Genomic DNA, 17630 nt, shown 5'->3' with positions numbered 1-17630 from the left:
TCCTTCCAGTAAAAAGGTGGATGTACCTATAATGAATCTAGTTAGTGCTCGAGTGTGTCAGTCTGGTGAATCCAGCAAACTGAATACTAATGATGATGATGAGGTATTAAGATTAATCAAGAGGAGTGAGTTTAATGTGGTGGAGCAGCTTCTCCGAACTCCGTCGAAGATTTTAGTGTTGTCTCTGTTGATGAATTCCGAAGCATATAGAGAGGCGTTGCAGAAGGTGCTTGAGCAAACCTATGTTGAGCACGATGTAACTGCGGATCAGTTTGACCACATAGTTGCCAACATTACTTCCTGCAATAATCTGAGTTTTTGTGATGAAGAGCTTCCTGAGGAAGGCATAAATCACAATCTGCCACTCCATATTTCGATGAATTGCAAGGAGGACGCACTATCCAACGTATTCGTCGATACTGGTTCATCTTTGAACTTGCTTCCGAAATCAACTATGTCCAGACTTTCCTATCAAGGCGCCCCGATGAGGTATAGTGGTGTAATTGTCAAAGCGTTTGATGGTTCTCGCAAAACCGTCATTGGAGAAGTGGACCTTCCAGGAAAGATAGGTCCAAGTGATTTTCAGATTACTTTTCAAGTAATGGATATCCACCCGGCCTATAGCTTTTTATTGGGAAGGCCATGGATTCACGAGGCAGGAGCTGTGACATCTACTCTGCACCAAAAGCTGAAATTTGTGAAGAACGACAAGCTTGTCGTTGTTGGTGGAGAGAAGGCGCTCTTAGTGAGCCATCTGTCATCCTTTTCATATGTTGAAGCTGAAGAGGAGGTTGGAAATTCATTCCAAGCCTTGTCTATTGCTGAGGTGAAGAAAACCGGGGCACCCATGTCTTCTTTCAAGGATGCTCAGAAAGCTATCGAGACAGGCAATACTGATCAGTGGGGCCGTATGGTGGAAATTGCTGAGAATAAGAATAGGGCCGGATTGGGATTTCAAAAAGGTTCGTTCAACGCCGAAGCTGAAGATGTGCAACCAAGTTTCCGTAGTGGAGGGTTCATCCATGGTAATGAGCAACACTCAGCTGCTATAATCAAGGAAGATGAAGACAAAGCTTGCGCCAATTTTGTGACGCATGGCCAGACTTGAAACAATTGGGTTGTTGTTGATATACCTGTTATTGTCCATCGCTCTGAGTAATTTGTTTTTCATTTTTTAAGAAAAACCCTTCTCCTATACCTAAGGGAGAAGTGAACATTTTTAGGAATTTCAATTATCATTAATAAAATGCAATTTTATTCATCCACATCTATGATGTTTTATTTTTACTTTTTGCCTTTCTGAAAATGGTAATCACAAAAAACATAAATAAATAAATAATAATTGTTCATCTACATAATATTTGGTCATAATTCATTTCTCTAAATTCAAAATATCAAATCATTATGCAGGTTAGTTCCTAAACCCATTAAATAGAATGATTCTACTCCCTCTCTAAACTTTGATTTCCCTGTGTTTGAGGCTGAGGAAGAGACTGATGAGGAAGTATCTGATGAATTATCTCGTCTACTTGAGCATGAGGAAAAGACATTCAGTTGTTTGAAGAGCAGATTGAGCTAGTCAACTTGGGTTCCAAAGATGATGTGAAGGAAGTCAAGATTGGGTCTCAACTGTATCCAGAGGTTAAGAAGGGATTAATTGATCTTCTTCGAGAGTATTCAGATGTGTTTGCTTGGTCCTATCAAGACATGCCTGGTTTGGATTCCGAGATTATGGAGCATAGATTGTCGTTGAAGTCAGAATGCCCACCGGTCAAGCAGAAGTTAAGAAGAACTCATCCTGATATGGCAGTGAAGATCAAAGAGGAAGTGCAGAAATAGATTGATGTTGGTTTTCTTGTTACCTCCGAGTATCCACAGTGGGTGGCCAATATTGTGCCTGTTCCAAAGAAGGATGGAAAAGTCTGTATGTGTGTTGATTATGGAGATTTGAACAAACCTAGTCCGAAAGATGATTTCCCTTTGCCACACATTGATATGTTGGTAGGCAATACAACTAAATTCAAAGTCTTTTCTTTTATGGACGAATTTTCCGGTTATAATCAAATCAAGATGGCACCCGAATATATGGAGAAGACCACCTTCATTACGCCCTGGGGAACATTCTGTTATAGAGTGATGCCTTTCAATTTAAAGAATGTTGGTGCAACCTACTAGAGAGCAATGACCACTCTTTTTCATGATATGATGCACAAAGAGATCGAGGTTTATATTGATGATATGATCACCAAATCAAGTGATGAAGAAGAACGTGTTGAGCATTTTTTGAAGTTATTCCAGCATTTGAGGAAGTATAAACTCCGCTTGAATCTCAATAAATGTACTTTTGGTGTTCGTTCAGGTAAGTTGTTGGGCTTTATTGTCAATGAGAAAGGTATTGAAGTTGAACATGCCAAGGTCAAAGCAATACAAGAAATGCATGCGCCCAAAACTGAGAAGCAAGTCAGAGGTTTTCTCGGCCGTTTGAATTATATCTCGATATTTATATCGTATATGACTACCACATGTGCGCCCAGATTCAAGCTTCTTCAGAAAGATCAATCTTGTAATTGGACCAAGGATTTCCAGAAAGCTTTTGACAGTATCAAAGAGTATCTGCCTGAACCTTCGATTCTGTCTCCGCCTGTTGAAGGAAGATCGTTGATCATGTATTTGACTGTGCTTGAAGAGAGTATGGGTTGTGTTCTGGGTCCGTGGATGAATCTGGAAAGAAAGAGTATGCAATTTACTACCTCAGTTAGAAATTCACCGACTATGAGACTCGGTATTCTATGCTAAAAAAAACTTGTTGCGCATTGGTTTGGGCTGCTAAGCGTCTGCGTCAGTATATGTTGAATTATACTACTTGGTTGATATCCAAAATGGATCCAATCAATTATATTTTTGAGAAGCCTGCTTTAACTGGGAGGATTTCCCATTGGCAGATGTTGTTATCTGAGTACGATATTGAATATCGATCTCAGAAAGCAATTAAAGGTAGTGTCTTGGCTGACCATTTGGCTCACAAACCGATTGAAGACTATCAGTCAGTGCAGTTTGACTTTCCCGACGAAGAGATCTTGTACTTGAAAATAAAAGATTGTGACGAACCATTGCTTGAAGAAGGGCCAGAACCTGGTTCCCGTTGGGGCATGGTATTTGATGAAGCTGTTAATCAATATGGTAATGGCAATAGGGCAGGGATTATTACTCCTCAAGGCACTCATTTTCCATTTACAGCTAGATTGACTTGCAAATGTACAAACAATATGGATGAGTATGAAGCCTGCATTATGGGGCTTGAAGAGACCATTGATCTCATAATCAAATATCTTAACGTCTATGGAGATTCAGGTTTGGTTGTGAATCAGATCAAAGGTGAATGCGAGAGGAATCAACCCAGTTTGTTACCATATAGAGATTATGCGAGAAGGATTTCAACTTTCTTTACAAAGGTTGAGTTTCATCATAACCCTCGAGATGAAAACCGGATGGCAGATGCTCTTGCAACGTTGACTTCAATGATTGTGGTGAAATCTTGGAACGAAGTTCCCAATCTGACTGTGATGCGTCTTGATAGGCCAGCTCATGTGTTTGTGGTTGAATAAGTCAAAGATGAAAAGCCATGGTATTATGACATCAAGTGTTTTCTCCAAAGTCAGGTTTACCCGCCTGGGGAATCTTTGAAAGATAATAAGACTTTGAGGAGATTAGCTGGCAATTTTTACCTGAATGGTGAAGTTCTCTACAAGAGAAACTTCGATATGGCTTTGCTTAGATGCATGGATAGACACGAAGCAGACCTATTGATGACTGAAGTCCATGAAGGTTCCTTTAGTACTCATTCCAATGGACATGCTATGGCTAAGAAGATGTTAGGGGCAGGTTACTATTGGCTGACAATGGAATTTGACTGTTGCAAATTCGTGAAGAAATGCCACAAGTGTCAAATTAATGCAGATAAGATTCATGTTCCTCCGACACTTTTGAATGTTGTTTCCTCTCCATGGCCCTTCTCCATGTGTGGAATTGATATCATTGGCATGATTGATCCTAAATCCTCGAAAGGATATCGTTTCATTCTAGTGGCTATTGGCTACTTCATAAAGTGGGTTGAAGTGGCATCGTATGCAAATATGACCAAAGACGTTGTTGTAAGGTTTATCAAGAATCAGATTATATGCCGTTATGGTGTGCCAAGTAAGATCATTACTGATAATGGATCGAACTTGAATAATAATATGGTGGAAGCTCTTTGTAAATACTTAAAGATTTCACATCATAATTCTTCTCCCTACGACCTAAGATGAATGAGGCTATTGAAGCTGCGAACAAGAACATCAAGAAGATCATCCAGAAAATGGTTGTGAGATACAAAGATTGGCATGAGATGCTCCCATTTGTTCTGCATGGGTACCGTACATCCATTCGCACTTCAATAGGGGCAATCCCTTTCTCACTTGTTTATGGCATGGAAGCTGTGCTCCCAACAGAGGTTGAGATCCCATCACTGTGTGTCTTGATTGAAGCCAAGTTGACTGAAGCTAAATGGCGCCAGACCAGATATGACCAGCTGAATTTAATTGAAGAAAAGAGGTTGACCGCCATGTGCCATAGTCAGTTGTACCAGCAGAAAATGAATAAAGCTTTTGATAAGAAGGTCAGGCCTCCTGTGTTCAGAGAAGGTAACCTCATGCTCAAGAAGATCCTGTCTTTAAACCTGATGCTAGGAGAAAATGGACTCCTAATTATGAAGGCCCATATGTTGTTAAGAGAGCCTTTTTAGGCGGTGCTTTGATTCTTACAACTATGGATGATGAAGAGTTCACACGTCCCGTGAACGCTATGCAGTCAAGAAATACTTCACCTAAAAAGAAAAGAATAGCTTGCTAAGTTGAAAACCCGAAAGGGAGGCTTAGGCAAAAATGAGCGTCTCGGCGGATTGAAAGCCCGAAAGGGCGATCCAGGCAAAAGTTAGAGACATAAAATAGAAAATCTATCCCGATAGATTGAGTACCCCACCCTGGGGAAATATATGCAAGAATTAAGGATTATGGCAGGTAACTGCATTCAGTTGGTCCTAATCATTGGGACAATTTTGAGCAAGTCAGTCAACTCTGATTCATCATCCTCAACTGAAGCCAAGAGCACAGTGAATATTGAAGTTGGTAAAAGGATTAGTGATTATTGTATTCAATGTAGCACTTTTCCATATAAATTACCATTTTTCAACTTTTATAAAGATCTGTGGAGTCTTGTCATTTACAAACTACCATTCTATTAAATAAAGTTGAGCTTTTAATCCAATTGTTTCTATTCTTATTTATTTTTTCAGCTAAATAGAATTGAATTTTTATGATGATAATTTTGAAATTTTGAAAAAAATAAAAAACATTTTTCTTAAAATAATAAAAGCAATTACTTTTAAAAGCAATCAATTTCAGTAAGGAGGATCAACAGCAGCCTGAGAACAGGTGAGCTCTGAAGTGCAAATCATTGCTGGTCTTCCCCGAGTAGTCGTTTTTGGTCACTTTTTCCTCCCCAATGGCAAGTCAGTTTTCCCAGCTGAGTAGTAGTCGCCTCCCCGGTTGAGTTGTAGGCGCATATTCTCAAGATTTTGTTTAGATTCAGTAGAGTTTTATCTCCCGCAAGTCCTCAGCGGAGTTCACTCCTGATCCCCGTCAGCACTGATTCTTGAGCAGTATTTTTGGTCTTCTGCAAGGTTGTCTCCCATTTGGTATGGTGTTTACCTAAAATTCCCCACAGAGTTGATGACTCAGGTCCTCAACAGATCTTTTCTCCTTCCTCAGCAGGGTTTAAGATATTCAGAAATGGATGATTTATATTCATCCCTAGTTTTTTTCTCCAGTTGGTGCTTCCATCCTGTCGAGATTAGCCGAGTGTTGTAGTGATGACTCAGATCAGTGACATTTGTATCCTTTGTGATTTGTTTTGTCAGCATTATCATCAATCATATATACATATACATTCATACATCTTATATTTCATTATGCATTGTTATTACATTTGATTCCTTATTTTCTGATCCTCTACTATGGTGATATTATTTTTCCATACAGGTTTGGTGCGTCTGTGCTCCCTCAATTGTAGAGTGTCAGCCCCTTAAGCGGAAATAATTTTGCCTTTCTCAATCCCCACTGAGTTATTTCCTCGTGGATGATTATTATTTCAATTTCCTCCCCAATTAATTGTCTGGATAGAACCATTCCCCCTGAGTTATATCCTCATTGGGTTGAGTCTTTGTTTGGCTGTTTCTTTCTAGCTCTTACCAATATAGATGCTTTTGGCCCCCCAAAAGTTTAGTATCCAGTGCTGGCAATATTCTTTTCAATTTGCGAGTACCTTACCTTTACCCAATACCCAGTAAAAGTAATCTACTTCCTCTTAATTTTTCCCCCAGTGGATTTGTTTTACATTTCCCCTGGTAGTCTATCCTTGATATGTTCATCTTAACCGATGACATATATTCTTCCCTTTGGGTCTATCACTGATATGTTCATCTTAACCGATGATGGATATTCTCCTCTTTGTGGTTTTCTACCCAGTAAAAAGGTAGTTATAATCCCTATTTCATTCCCTAGAGAGTTAATCCTAGATATGTTCATCTTAACCAATGACATATTTTCTCCTCCTTTTGGTCTTCTGCCCAGTAACCGGTAGTTGTAAATCCTACTTTTTCCCTCTGAGTATATCCTTGATATGTTCATCCTAACCGGTACGGATACTCTCTTCGGTATTCTATCCAGTAACTGATAGATATAATTCATACTTCTCCCCCGACAGTCTATCCTTGATATGTTCATCTTAGCCGATGAAGGGTATTCTTCCCTTTGAGTTTATCCTTGATATGTTCACTTTAACCAGTGACAGATATCCTCTCTTTGATCTTCTGCCCAGTAACCGGTAGTTGTAAATCCTATTTGATATTTTCCCCAACAGGTTGTTCTTACCCAGTAACCGGTAACAAATATACCTCCCTTTTCTCAGCAAGTCATCCTTGATATGTTTACCTTAATCGGTAACGAATGTCTCTCTAACGGAATACATTATCTACCTACCCGGTAACTGGTAATAGGTAATGTAATTCTGTTACTCCTGTATTGAAGATTATTCTTCCCCAGTTGAGTTTGGTTTAGGTATTTCAGTTTTGTTCTAATCTACCTGTTACCCCTGCAGATTCTTCTTTATCCCTGACCGAGTCCTTCCATGGATTTATTTTCATGGAATCCCCTTGTGTCTCCGTTAGTTTTTAAGTCATAGTCTGGCCTACTGATCGGTCACCATTTTCACTATGTTTTCGTTGCTTATCCGACAAGAAACCAAGGATATTGAGACACTGTGTACGCATTATGGTACCTTTAAAGTTAATTTTCATTCTCTTAAATTATTTAAGCAATTTTATTAAGTGGTAGTTTTATTTTGTGTTTTCGTGATTTTATGCTTCGGTTATCGTGTTTATGCCCTTCAGGTCCACGGAGAAGATCCAATGGGTTCAATGTGAGAAAGTGGAAAGTTCCGACATGCGAAAAAAAGAATATTTCCTAGTTCAGGAGGCCTGACATGGCCACCCGTGTCACCTGACACGGGCCATGTCAGGAGGAAGTCCAAGAAAGAACAAGTAATGCCCAAAACAGTGGCCTGACACAGCTGCCCGTGTCAGCCTGACACTGCCCCGTGTCAGCCTGACACGCCCAGTGTCAGCCCAAAACGCTAATTTTCCAGTTTTCAAGCTTTTTCGCTGGACTTAAGTTGCAGGGACGTTTTGGAGATTTCCACCTTCTGTTAAGGGATTTTCACTATATAAGGAGAGTTTTTACAATAGAAAAGGGGGGATCTTGGAATGAGGCGAACACAAGATTGTTAGGCAATCAAGGATTACAAAGATCAAGGAATTTTGAGAGTAAAAGGTTTTCATGAGCGGAAGTGATTGAAGATCAAAGTCATCCAATTACTTGTAATGTGTGTTTTTTATCTTGAGTTTGTTTTAAACAATATGAGTAGCTAAACCCCCCAATGCTAGGGGGTGTCCCTGATTTAGAATTGTAATAACTTTGAGTTTATGATTGCATTTATAATATTATTCTTACGGTAACCTTTTGATGTGTTTAATGGTTTCTCTTTCGGACCAATCGAAATTGTTTTATGGTTATCAATTAGGCTAGACTTCCATTGGTAAGGTTTCTATAAGGTTACTCTGTAGTAGATATCACCTAGGACTAGGGATACCCTGTGTGAATCAGAGCATTCTTGATATAATAAAGCCTTACTTCACCCCAATTGCCTATGGACATAGAAATTAGGGTAGAATGATTAAAGGTTTTCTCACCAAGGACTTGGGAGAAAATACCCTTGAGAACTGGTAGTAATTGATATTTGTCGATGCAATAGTGACTCAGAGTTGTTACAGGAATAAATCATACATCTTCTCTGGCATTGTTCCTCATACCTTGCAAACCCTTATTTTTATTATTATTTTCATTTGCCTTTACTTTTATAATTTTGAATTTAAAAACCCCAATTATAATTTTTGTTTAATTGAATGATGAATTGAATTCAATATTAACTTGCAGTCCTTGAGATCAACATTCGGGGAATTTCCCCTTGATTACTATAACATGCAAAATAGTACACTTGCTATTTTTCCGATCACCTACGCACAACCTTTTATCCCCAGAGTCTCTGTCTCCCCAGTGAGTCTTCCTTATCGAATGCATTATACTCCTGTGGACTTTCAGTCTCTCCAGATTCTTTTCCTTTGTGGCAACATTTTCCCAACAAAGATTCTTTTTAACATTCATGTCATATGCATCATGAGGTCTCTTAGGGACCAAAATTTGTTTCTATATGTTGTTATTTAAGTCCATTCTACTGAGTCGATACGAAGATTTTAACCTTCACCTCCTCAGTTATAATGTCCTTAAATAGGGGCAGATGTAAGACCCTAATTTTGACCCTAGACCCCTCATGTTATCTCATCATATGCATTAGCTTTGGGATCACACCTTGGCATCCTCTTTGCCCCTCATTCATTAGGTTTGGATTGGGAGAGATCACCAAGCACTTTTGATTGTGTCATACTTTGTTTTTCATTATTTACTAACCAAAATACCAAAAATATGTCTATGTATATTTTACTTCTTTTGTAGGTAGTGTGTGCGTTCACCTATGCTCCATCAAGCTCATATCTAGGGTTTAAGACTCTCAATGCAAGGAGTTTAATCAAGAAATGGTTCAAATTGGTTCTAGGCATCATATAAGGATCCTCATGATCTTCACATGTCATATGAAAATGATTCTAAGATAAAAGTTACTCAAATGACATTCCAAACAACTTTCATGTTGATGTAAAGAGCTAGGTTTGCTTGGAAAGTCCTTTTTTATGGTGAAAGATTATAGGTCATTTTATCTGAACCCTAGTTTGGAGGCCAACTTCCCAAGACCATAAATTGATCAATTCTTATGAGATGAAATCCATTCAAATCCCATGATCAAATTAAATATTTATACTTCAACATTTTTGTTTGGAGTAAGTTCAAATTCAACTTTCAAATGCATGTGCCAAGAGGAAACATTATAGGTCATTTTGGGCCATTACCATTGAACAAGTGATTTTCCTCAACTTCTAAAACGCATAACTTCTTCATGACAAATCTAAATGAGGTCAAAATTATGACCAAATTTAAAAGGATTGAAATATATACAACTTTGATGAAGGAACGTTTTTCATTTGAAGTCCATAGAAAAAGTTATTCAAGGTGGAAGAAGTGAACAATTGACTTGGGACATAGAAATTTTTCAAATATGTTTGATTTCCCAAACTGCCACCTCAAATTTCATCATGATAAAAGCTGCAAATGAAAAAGTGTTCAACATAAAAGTTGTTCCCCTTGATCCCGCCTTTCCAAAAAGTCTAAGATTATGTCATTTGACCAAAGAATGAAGGACTTGCACATGAGTGCAATGTGAGGTACCATTTGGAAGAATTTCATGATCCAATTCAATTCAACAATGCATGGCTTAATGCAACACTTTCAACATGACCTATACATGATTTTGGACCTTTTCAAATGATTGTTTGGGCTTTGTGCATGCCCATGCTAGCTCATGAAGAAACTTGCTATTTTTGAACTTTGGAATGGAAGTGTGTAAACAACACATGCATTGGCTATAAATAGAGAAGCAATGTGATCAAAACTTCATCAACACCTTGCCCAAGCTTTGCTAGACCAATCCATACCCTCAATTGCATAGTATTTCTAAAGATTTCTTTTGAAATCGAGCTTGAACTTCATCTTCTGTTTGGAACTTCAAACTCTAGAAATTCACTTCCCTTTTCATCTCAATTGGTTTATGCAAGTAAATCCAGATCAAGATAAAGTGAATTTGAATCAACTTGAAGGTGATTTTTCAGAAACTTCATCTCTTCAATTCTCTCTCAATTCTTCACCATTCTTTGTGATTTTTGGTTGGCTGAAGTCCTACCAATGTAGGCAAGAAGATTGAGTTGCTTTGAGGTCAAATTGAAGCGACTCAGTTCATGATCCTCAAAATTCAAATCCATGTATCTTTTTATATACTTGGAATTGGAGAAAATTGAGGCCAGATTCGTGTTCCTAAGCGATTTTCCTTCAAATTAGTGTATTCACTTTTCATTTTTCATGAAGTTGAGCTTAAACCAGACCGATGGTGATCACCGGAGAAGATGATCGGAGCCTGGGCTCCGGTGGTGCGTTGGCAAAGTCCAAGCCATCTGATTTGATTCAAATGTTTTAATCTCAAGCATTCATTGTGATTACCACACGTACATTGAGTTGACTTGAGTGCATGGTAGAATATGCGCGTGTGGCCATCAGATCTGCCACCTCAATTAATGAGGAAGATCTGATGGCCCTTGTTTTTTCTCATTTTATTTAATTTATGATTTTATATTTTAATTAGCTTATTTTGTTTTATTCATATTAATTTCATTTTTAACCCAAAAAATATGGGACTTTCACCAAAAATCTTTAAATATTATCCTTTTTCATTTTCTGAATTAAAATTATTTTTGGATTAATTTTGATATTTTTCATGAATTAATTGTTTTTATGCATATTTTAAATTGTTTAAAAATACTTCTGACTTTTCAAAAATCATGATTGTTTTTGTCTAAAGTCCTTTGACCTTGTTTGACCTATGATAAATCTCTTGTCCATTTATTTGGTGTTTTGAAGAGGTTTTAGGTTTTGACCAAAGTAAATTTATTTTAAATGCATTTTTAATTTGATTTTTAATTGATTAATTGTGTAAAAATTATGTTGAGCCATTTTTATTGACTTGTGATGTTTGACTATGTGTTTGGTCCTTGGTAAAGGTTGATTTGACTTTTGTTAAGTTAAAATCATTGGATTTATGGGATTGATGAAATGTACATTTCATCTCCCAAAATGAATGAATGATTTTAGTTTGATAAAATTCCTCCCATGAATAATTTGTGTTTCTCTCATCTCCCCTCCCTCTTCATCTTCAATCCCATCCTTTACCATCCCTTTCATTGACTAATGAAATCTCAACATCCTAAGGCTAATTGGTTCATCAATAACCTTGTGTGAGATGAACCAATATAAGTATGGATAAGATAGGTCCATCCTTTGATATTTTTTCTTTTAATGTGTGGTATGTTTTAGGAGTTTGGTCCATTATACCAAATCTCTAACATGCATTAACACCTAAATTTTTATTGCCTAGTCTCAAATAGTTGTGACTTCTACATAAGTCCAATTACGATTGCTTAACATAGAGCTAAATTTGACCCTAAAGGCATAGCATTCTAGTTTGTGAGATTGTAAGTCTCCCATCTTTCATGGTATTATGTGGAAACTTGGCCTTTTTTCCTCCATTTGGATGATGTCTTGGTTCAAGGATCCATGCTTGTGAATAGATGGTTGAGTGTTCTCCAAAAAATAACCTAATCACTTGAAAAGCAAAACATCACTAACATCAAATCAACTAATATTTGACTAACTTGTATTGATATTGCTTTTATTTTCAAGTCATTTACTTTATGAAATTTAAATTCAAGTCATTTACCATTCATTTGTCATTTACATGGCATTTAATTTGTTTATGTTTACGTCATTTTCACTTTGCTCATTTGAGCCATAAATTGTGATTGTATATATTTGTTTGTGTATTTTGTTTGTGTTTGTGGTCTTAAGACCTTAAAATACTTAATAAACAACAAAAACCCTAAAAAATATTTGTGTGGACTGTTGGGTTTGATCTGAGCTTTGGACTTAGAATTATGCAACATTCCATATGCAAAAGTGACTTGGCCAATGCCAAAATTTCTGAGACCAAGTTATTGTGATTTGAACTTTCATCTGATGCAAGTATGAGGGTCCGCTTGAATTCATCTGCTACATGGTCTTGATGTAATTATTATTTTGATCTTGTGTCTAATGCCTTATTCTGAGCAAAATCAAGAAGTATTTAATCTGATGCATGAGAAGACAAAAAAGACTGTTAGCTATGGAGTTGCTTGCTTGGATTTGACCATCCTTATTTGATGCCTTGCTCTTTACATTGCTAATTTCTTGATTCAAAAGTCCAAAAGGAAATTTGGTTTTCTATATGACATTCTTGTCTGTTGGATTGCATCCCATTAGTCAGATCTTTTCAACTCTTAACTTTTAATTTTATGCTTAGGATTAGCCTCTTCATATCCTCCCACTTCTTAAATTTCAAAATCTCTCCCTCTTTTTAAAAACTTTCTTTGCTTGTGATTTCAAACTTAGACTCTTATTGCAAATTAGAAACGTTGGCCTTATGCCATTGAATTTTTAAAGTCTTTTATTAAATCAAACTTGTAAATGAACTTAACCATATTGACTTAAAATTTCAAAAGACAAAAAGAACTAACACTCATTCAAACTTTTGGGCCCTTTGTGCCTCTTTTAAATTTAAACTTTTGTTAAAAGCAATCCCCTATTTTGAAATTGTTACCATGAACTACGAGGTTTTGATCCCTCATTTTTATGTTGGTACGTAGGCACAAGTTCGAAGGTCTTGTGAAACACAAAAATATAATTAATGAATACTTTTCTCATCCCCATACTCTATTTGTTGCAAACATCTTTTATACCAATACACATACACACATAAAAGGGCTCCCTAGGAGTACCAAGGACACTTTGATTGCTAGCACATTCCCTATGTGTAACCAACCCCCTTACCTGTAATCTCTGACCTTTTATTAGTTTTAATTTGAAAACTTCTTATCTTTGGGTTTTGTTCGTACTTTTCCCTTTTCCTATGGAAACAATAAAAGCACGGTGGCGACTCTGGTTTTATTGACATTAAGTTTATCCATAACTTAATGGTCATGAATTTACCGCTACAGTTATGTGTGAGATGCTCAGTGAGAGGGAAGCTTTCAAGAGTTGAAGAAGAGGTTGACGACATCTCTAGTTTTGGTTCTACCAGATGCTAGTTAATCCTTTGTGGTGTTTTATGATGTATTTAAGGTGAGTTTAGGTGGTGTGCTTATGCATAATTGTCAGGTAGTAGCATATGCTTCAATACAACTGAAGATTCATGAGGGGAATTATCCTACCCATGATTTAGAGTTTACATCGGTGGTTTTTGTTCTTAAAGTTAGAGGAATTATTTGTATGGTTCTAAGTTTAAGGTTTTCAATATTTATAAAAGTTTGAAGCATTTGTTTCATCAGAAAGAGATGAATATGAGACAGTGAAGGTGAATTGAGTTCATGAAATACTACGATTTTGAGTTGAGTTACCATCTAGGTAAAGCTAATGTGGTGGCAGATGCTTTGAGTAGGAAGTCCTTGCATATGTTGGCATTGATGGTTAGAGAGATGAACTTGATTGAGCAGTTCTGAGATCTTAGTTTGCTATATCAGGTGACGCCACATGGTGTTATTGAAGGTAGAGAAAAACAAGAAAAGGGGGTTTGAATTGTTTTCACTACAAATAAAAACTTTTTCAAACACCACAAAAAAAAAAGAGAAAACAACACATAAGTTTATCCTGGTTTGCTTGAAATTCAAAACTATTCCAGTCCACTCGGCCAAGGTGATTTCGCCTTCAATAAGAACTTAATCCAATAATCTAGAAAGATTACAACAAACATCTAAGAGTATAATGATATCTTAGCCCTCTCAAGTCTACAGGCTTCACAAGTCACTTGAGGAGATATTTAACACTATTTTAGAATTACAAGAAGGTGTTTAGTGCTTCTAGGTAAGCAGTTTGAACACAATAAGAACAGTAAAAATTCACACTAAGAGCAACAACTCGTGTGAGAAAAATAGAACAAGAATTAGTGTAATATTTAATTTGATTTGTAGTATTCTTGTGTGATTGCTTCATATCTTGTATGAAGATGGTTTGGCCTTTATTTAGTGCTTTGAATATGATGTCGTTGGCTGAAGCATTAATGCTGATATCTTTGCCAATGATGAAACTTAATTGCCATTAAGTTTGTTGTCCTTTCTATAGAAGTTTAGGAGTGTACTTAATATTCTCCATATATAGGTTTATACCGTATTTGGAATACTTCGTGTTAAGTCTTGATTTGTTCTGATAGGTGAGACTCAGAGTGCCCGGAGTTCAGATACTTTTACTCAGATCTCATATTCTTCAGATGGTTGCCTGGTGTGTTTATTAGAAGCTCTTGAGTTATCTTATACTTTACGTTCCTCAGATATAGTGAGCCTTAGAGACTTCAGAGGAGAGATCTTCCAAATACAGAATGTCAGAGCCTTGAGTCATCAGAGTGACGTATTCAGCTGTCAGTCCAGCTGTTCTGGATTGTTGAACGCTTAGACCGTGTTTCTTCAGATGCATTAATCATTAGAGCCTTGCACACTTAGAGAATTTTGTTAGGGTTCCAAAAGGTTTCATTAATTAATCGTGTTCTAACAATCTCCTCCTTTTTGATTTTGACAAAACTATAGACTGATGATGAAAAAATGTTACGTTATAATAATAAAGGGAAGTTAGTTAAAAAGTCATATGAATTTTGACTCTGTTGGTGTAAGCCCTAGAGGCCAATACTTTTGGTACTTGTATCGAATTATTTATTAATTAATAAAAAGGCTTTTTCTTTATTATGGTTGATTAATAAAGTCCCTGGAATAGATAGTCCGTTTAATGTATTAAGTGTGACTTAATCATGAGAGCACATTAAACATAAGGACACTATTCTTAAAGTATCCGTAGTCGAGCTTTAGTGTGAAGTGGGATAACATTAAAGCATTAAGACTATTATGTTTGTAGACTGATGATCACATCTCATGGATCATGGATAAAGAGTTATCAAGTCTTAAACATATGTATGAATATTAAGAGTAATATTTATACCGGATTGACCCGCTATGAGAATACTATATAGAAAGTTATGCAAAGTGTCATAAGTTATTCTCATGGTGATAATGGTGTATACCACTCTTCGACCTGAAACCACTATGGATCCTAGATGTAGCGTCGAGTGCTTTATTGCTGATCCAACGTTGTCCGTAACTAGATAACCATAAAGACAGTTGATGGGTACTCCACAAAGCATGCTGAGGGACATGAGTGTCCTAGATGGAATTTGCCCATCCTGCGTAACAGGATAAATGTCTATGGGCCCAATATTGAACTGGACAAGGATGACACGATCTATACCTTGTGTTCAATATAGACATAAGGGCAAAGGGGTAATTATATACATAATCATTATCACAGGAGGTTTTGTCATATCACATGACATTTTCGTGTCTTAGGTAGCAGTGATGTGTTGCTAGATACCGCTCACTGTTTATTATGTTAAATACGTGATTTAATATAATTGCCAACGTCGCGAAAACCTACAGGGTCACACACAAAGGACGGATTTATGAGAAATAGAGTAACTAAGGGACACCGTAAGGTACGGTGCACTTAAGTGGAATACGAAATATGGTAAGGTACCAATTACTTAAGTGATTTTGGGCATATTATAAGATATGGGCCAAAATACACTTAAGTGGGCTTTTTACCTTGAAGCCCACACAAGTGGTTCTATAAGTAGAACCCCTTGGGTAGAAGCATTGTCACTCAGACTGACACTCAAGTGAAGACTTGGAATTTCGTTTCCCTCTCTCTCTCACTCAAAGCCTTCATTCGTAACAGCTAGCACTGCGATTGAAGGAATCTGTTCGTGTGGACTGAGTAGAGACGTTGTCATCGTTCAACGTTCGTGATCGCCACAAGAGGTAACGATTCTATCACTGATCATGCCCATTCGTAAGGATCACTAAATGGAGAAACTTTTAAATTCCGCTACGCCTTGGATGGCCATTCTCCTTTAGAGGTATCAGAGCCACTTACGAAACCATGAATCTGATAACTGTTTTTGTTCTGTATTAATATGATTAAAGACAGAATGAATCAAAGATTAAATTGAGATCGATCAAGTTATATATATATATGATATATGTAATCTTGATGCAAAATACATTATATATGATATAGTGTTCTCGTTTCGTTCATTCAAACACTCAATGGTTGTTTTCCTTTGAGCGATCAATGGTCATTTACTTCTTGATCCGACATTAGTATGGTGAAGCAATGACGTGTTGATCAATCATACTGAATTAACAATCGAGATATGTTTGACAGTCTAAAATTGGTGCATCAGGGTTAGTGACGGCACAAGGGTTGTGTTGTCAGAGAGTTATGCGATTGGGGGTTATGACTGCACAAGAGTTGTGCTTTCTAAACACTTTTTGGAACAGTGTTAACCGGTTAACGCGTATGGTTAACCGGTTAACGCAGTACGAAATAAAATTTTGAGTTTTTCAAACAGTGTTAACCGGTTAACGCTTTTGGTTAACCGGTTAACGCAAGACGGAAAACAGTTTTCCAAGAGATTTTCAAACAGTGTTAACCGGTTAACGCAAGGCAGAAAATAATTTTTTAACAGATTTCAAACAGTGTTAACCGGTTAACACATATGGTTAACCGGTTAACGCAAGGCAAAATTCACTAACTCAATGCTTTAAAGTATCAAGTGTTGATGCGAAAAGCGACGTCGATTTTAAATGAATTGTTCATTAAAAATTTCGGCCAGGGGCGCTGCCCCTTCAACCCCCGTTCCCGCTGACCGGGCAGCGGACCCCCGGCTAACTCTGCGTAGTGTGATCGGACGTCGAAATTTAATTTGATTTTAATTAATTAAAGGAATTAATAATAATAATAAAGTGTTTATTATTGTCTTATGGTGATCGGTTATGGCCTTAGTTTTCCTTTATTCTGATTTGGGTTTTAAAATACGACCTGCGTGTCGTGCCTCTCTCTTAATCTCCCAAATGTAACTTCTTTTCTCATCTCACTCCCTCGTATGTAAAACAAGTTTCTTTATGTAATGTAATGTTATGAAGAAAGCAAAGAAGTCAGTGCCAAAGGAGGACAACCTTGGAGATCTTGCTTGGAGAAGCTTAGATCGTTGTTAGGTTAGCTTAGGTTCTCTCATTGGCTTGGGAGAACAATTGCGCTAGGGGCCATAACTGTTTCATTATGTATGTATGTCTGTTGATGCATGTGAATGTATGTTGATGCATGTGAGAGGCAATTTATATGATAAAT

This window comes from Lathyrus oleraceus, chromosome 2 (genome assembly GCF_024323335.1).
Source record: "Lathyrus oleraceus cultivar Zhongwan6 chromosome 2, CAAS_Psat_ZW6_1.0, whole genome shotgun sequence".
Lineage (NCBI taxonomy): Eukaryota > Viridiplantae > Streptophyta > Magnoliopsida > Fabales > Fabaceae > Lathyrus > Lathyrus oleraceus.
Note: the sequence above shows the minus strand (reverse complement) of the source record.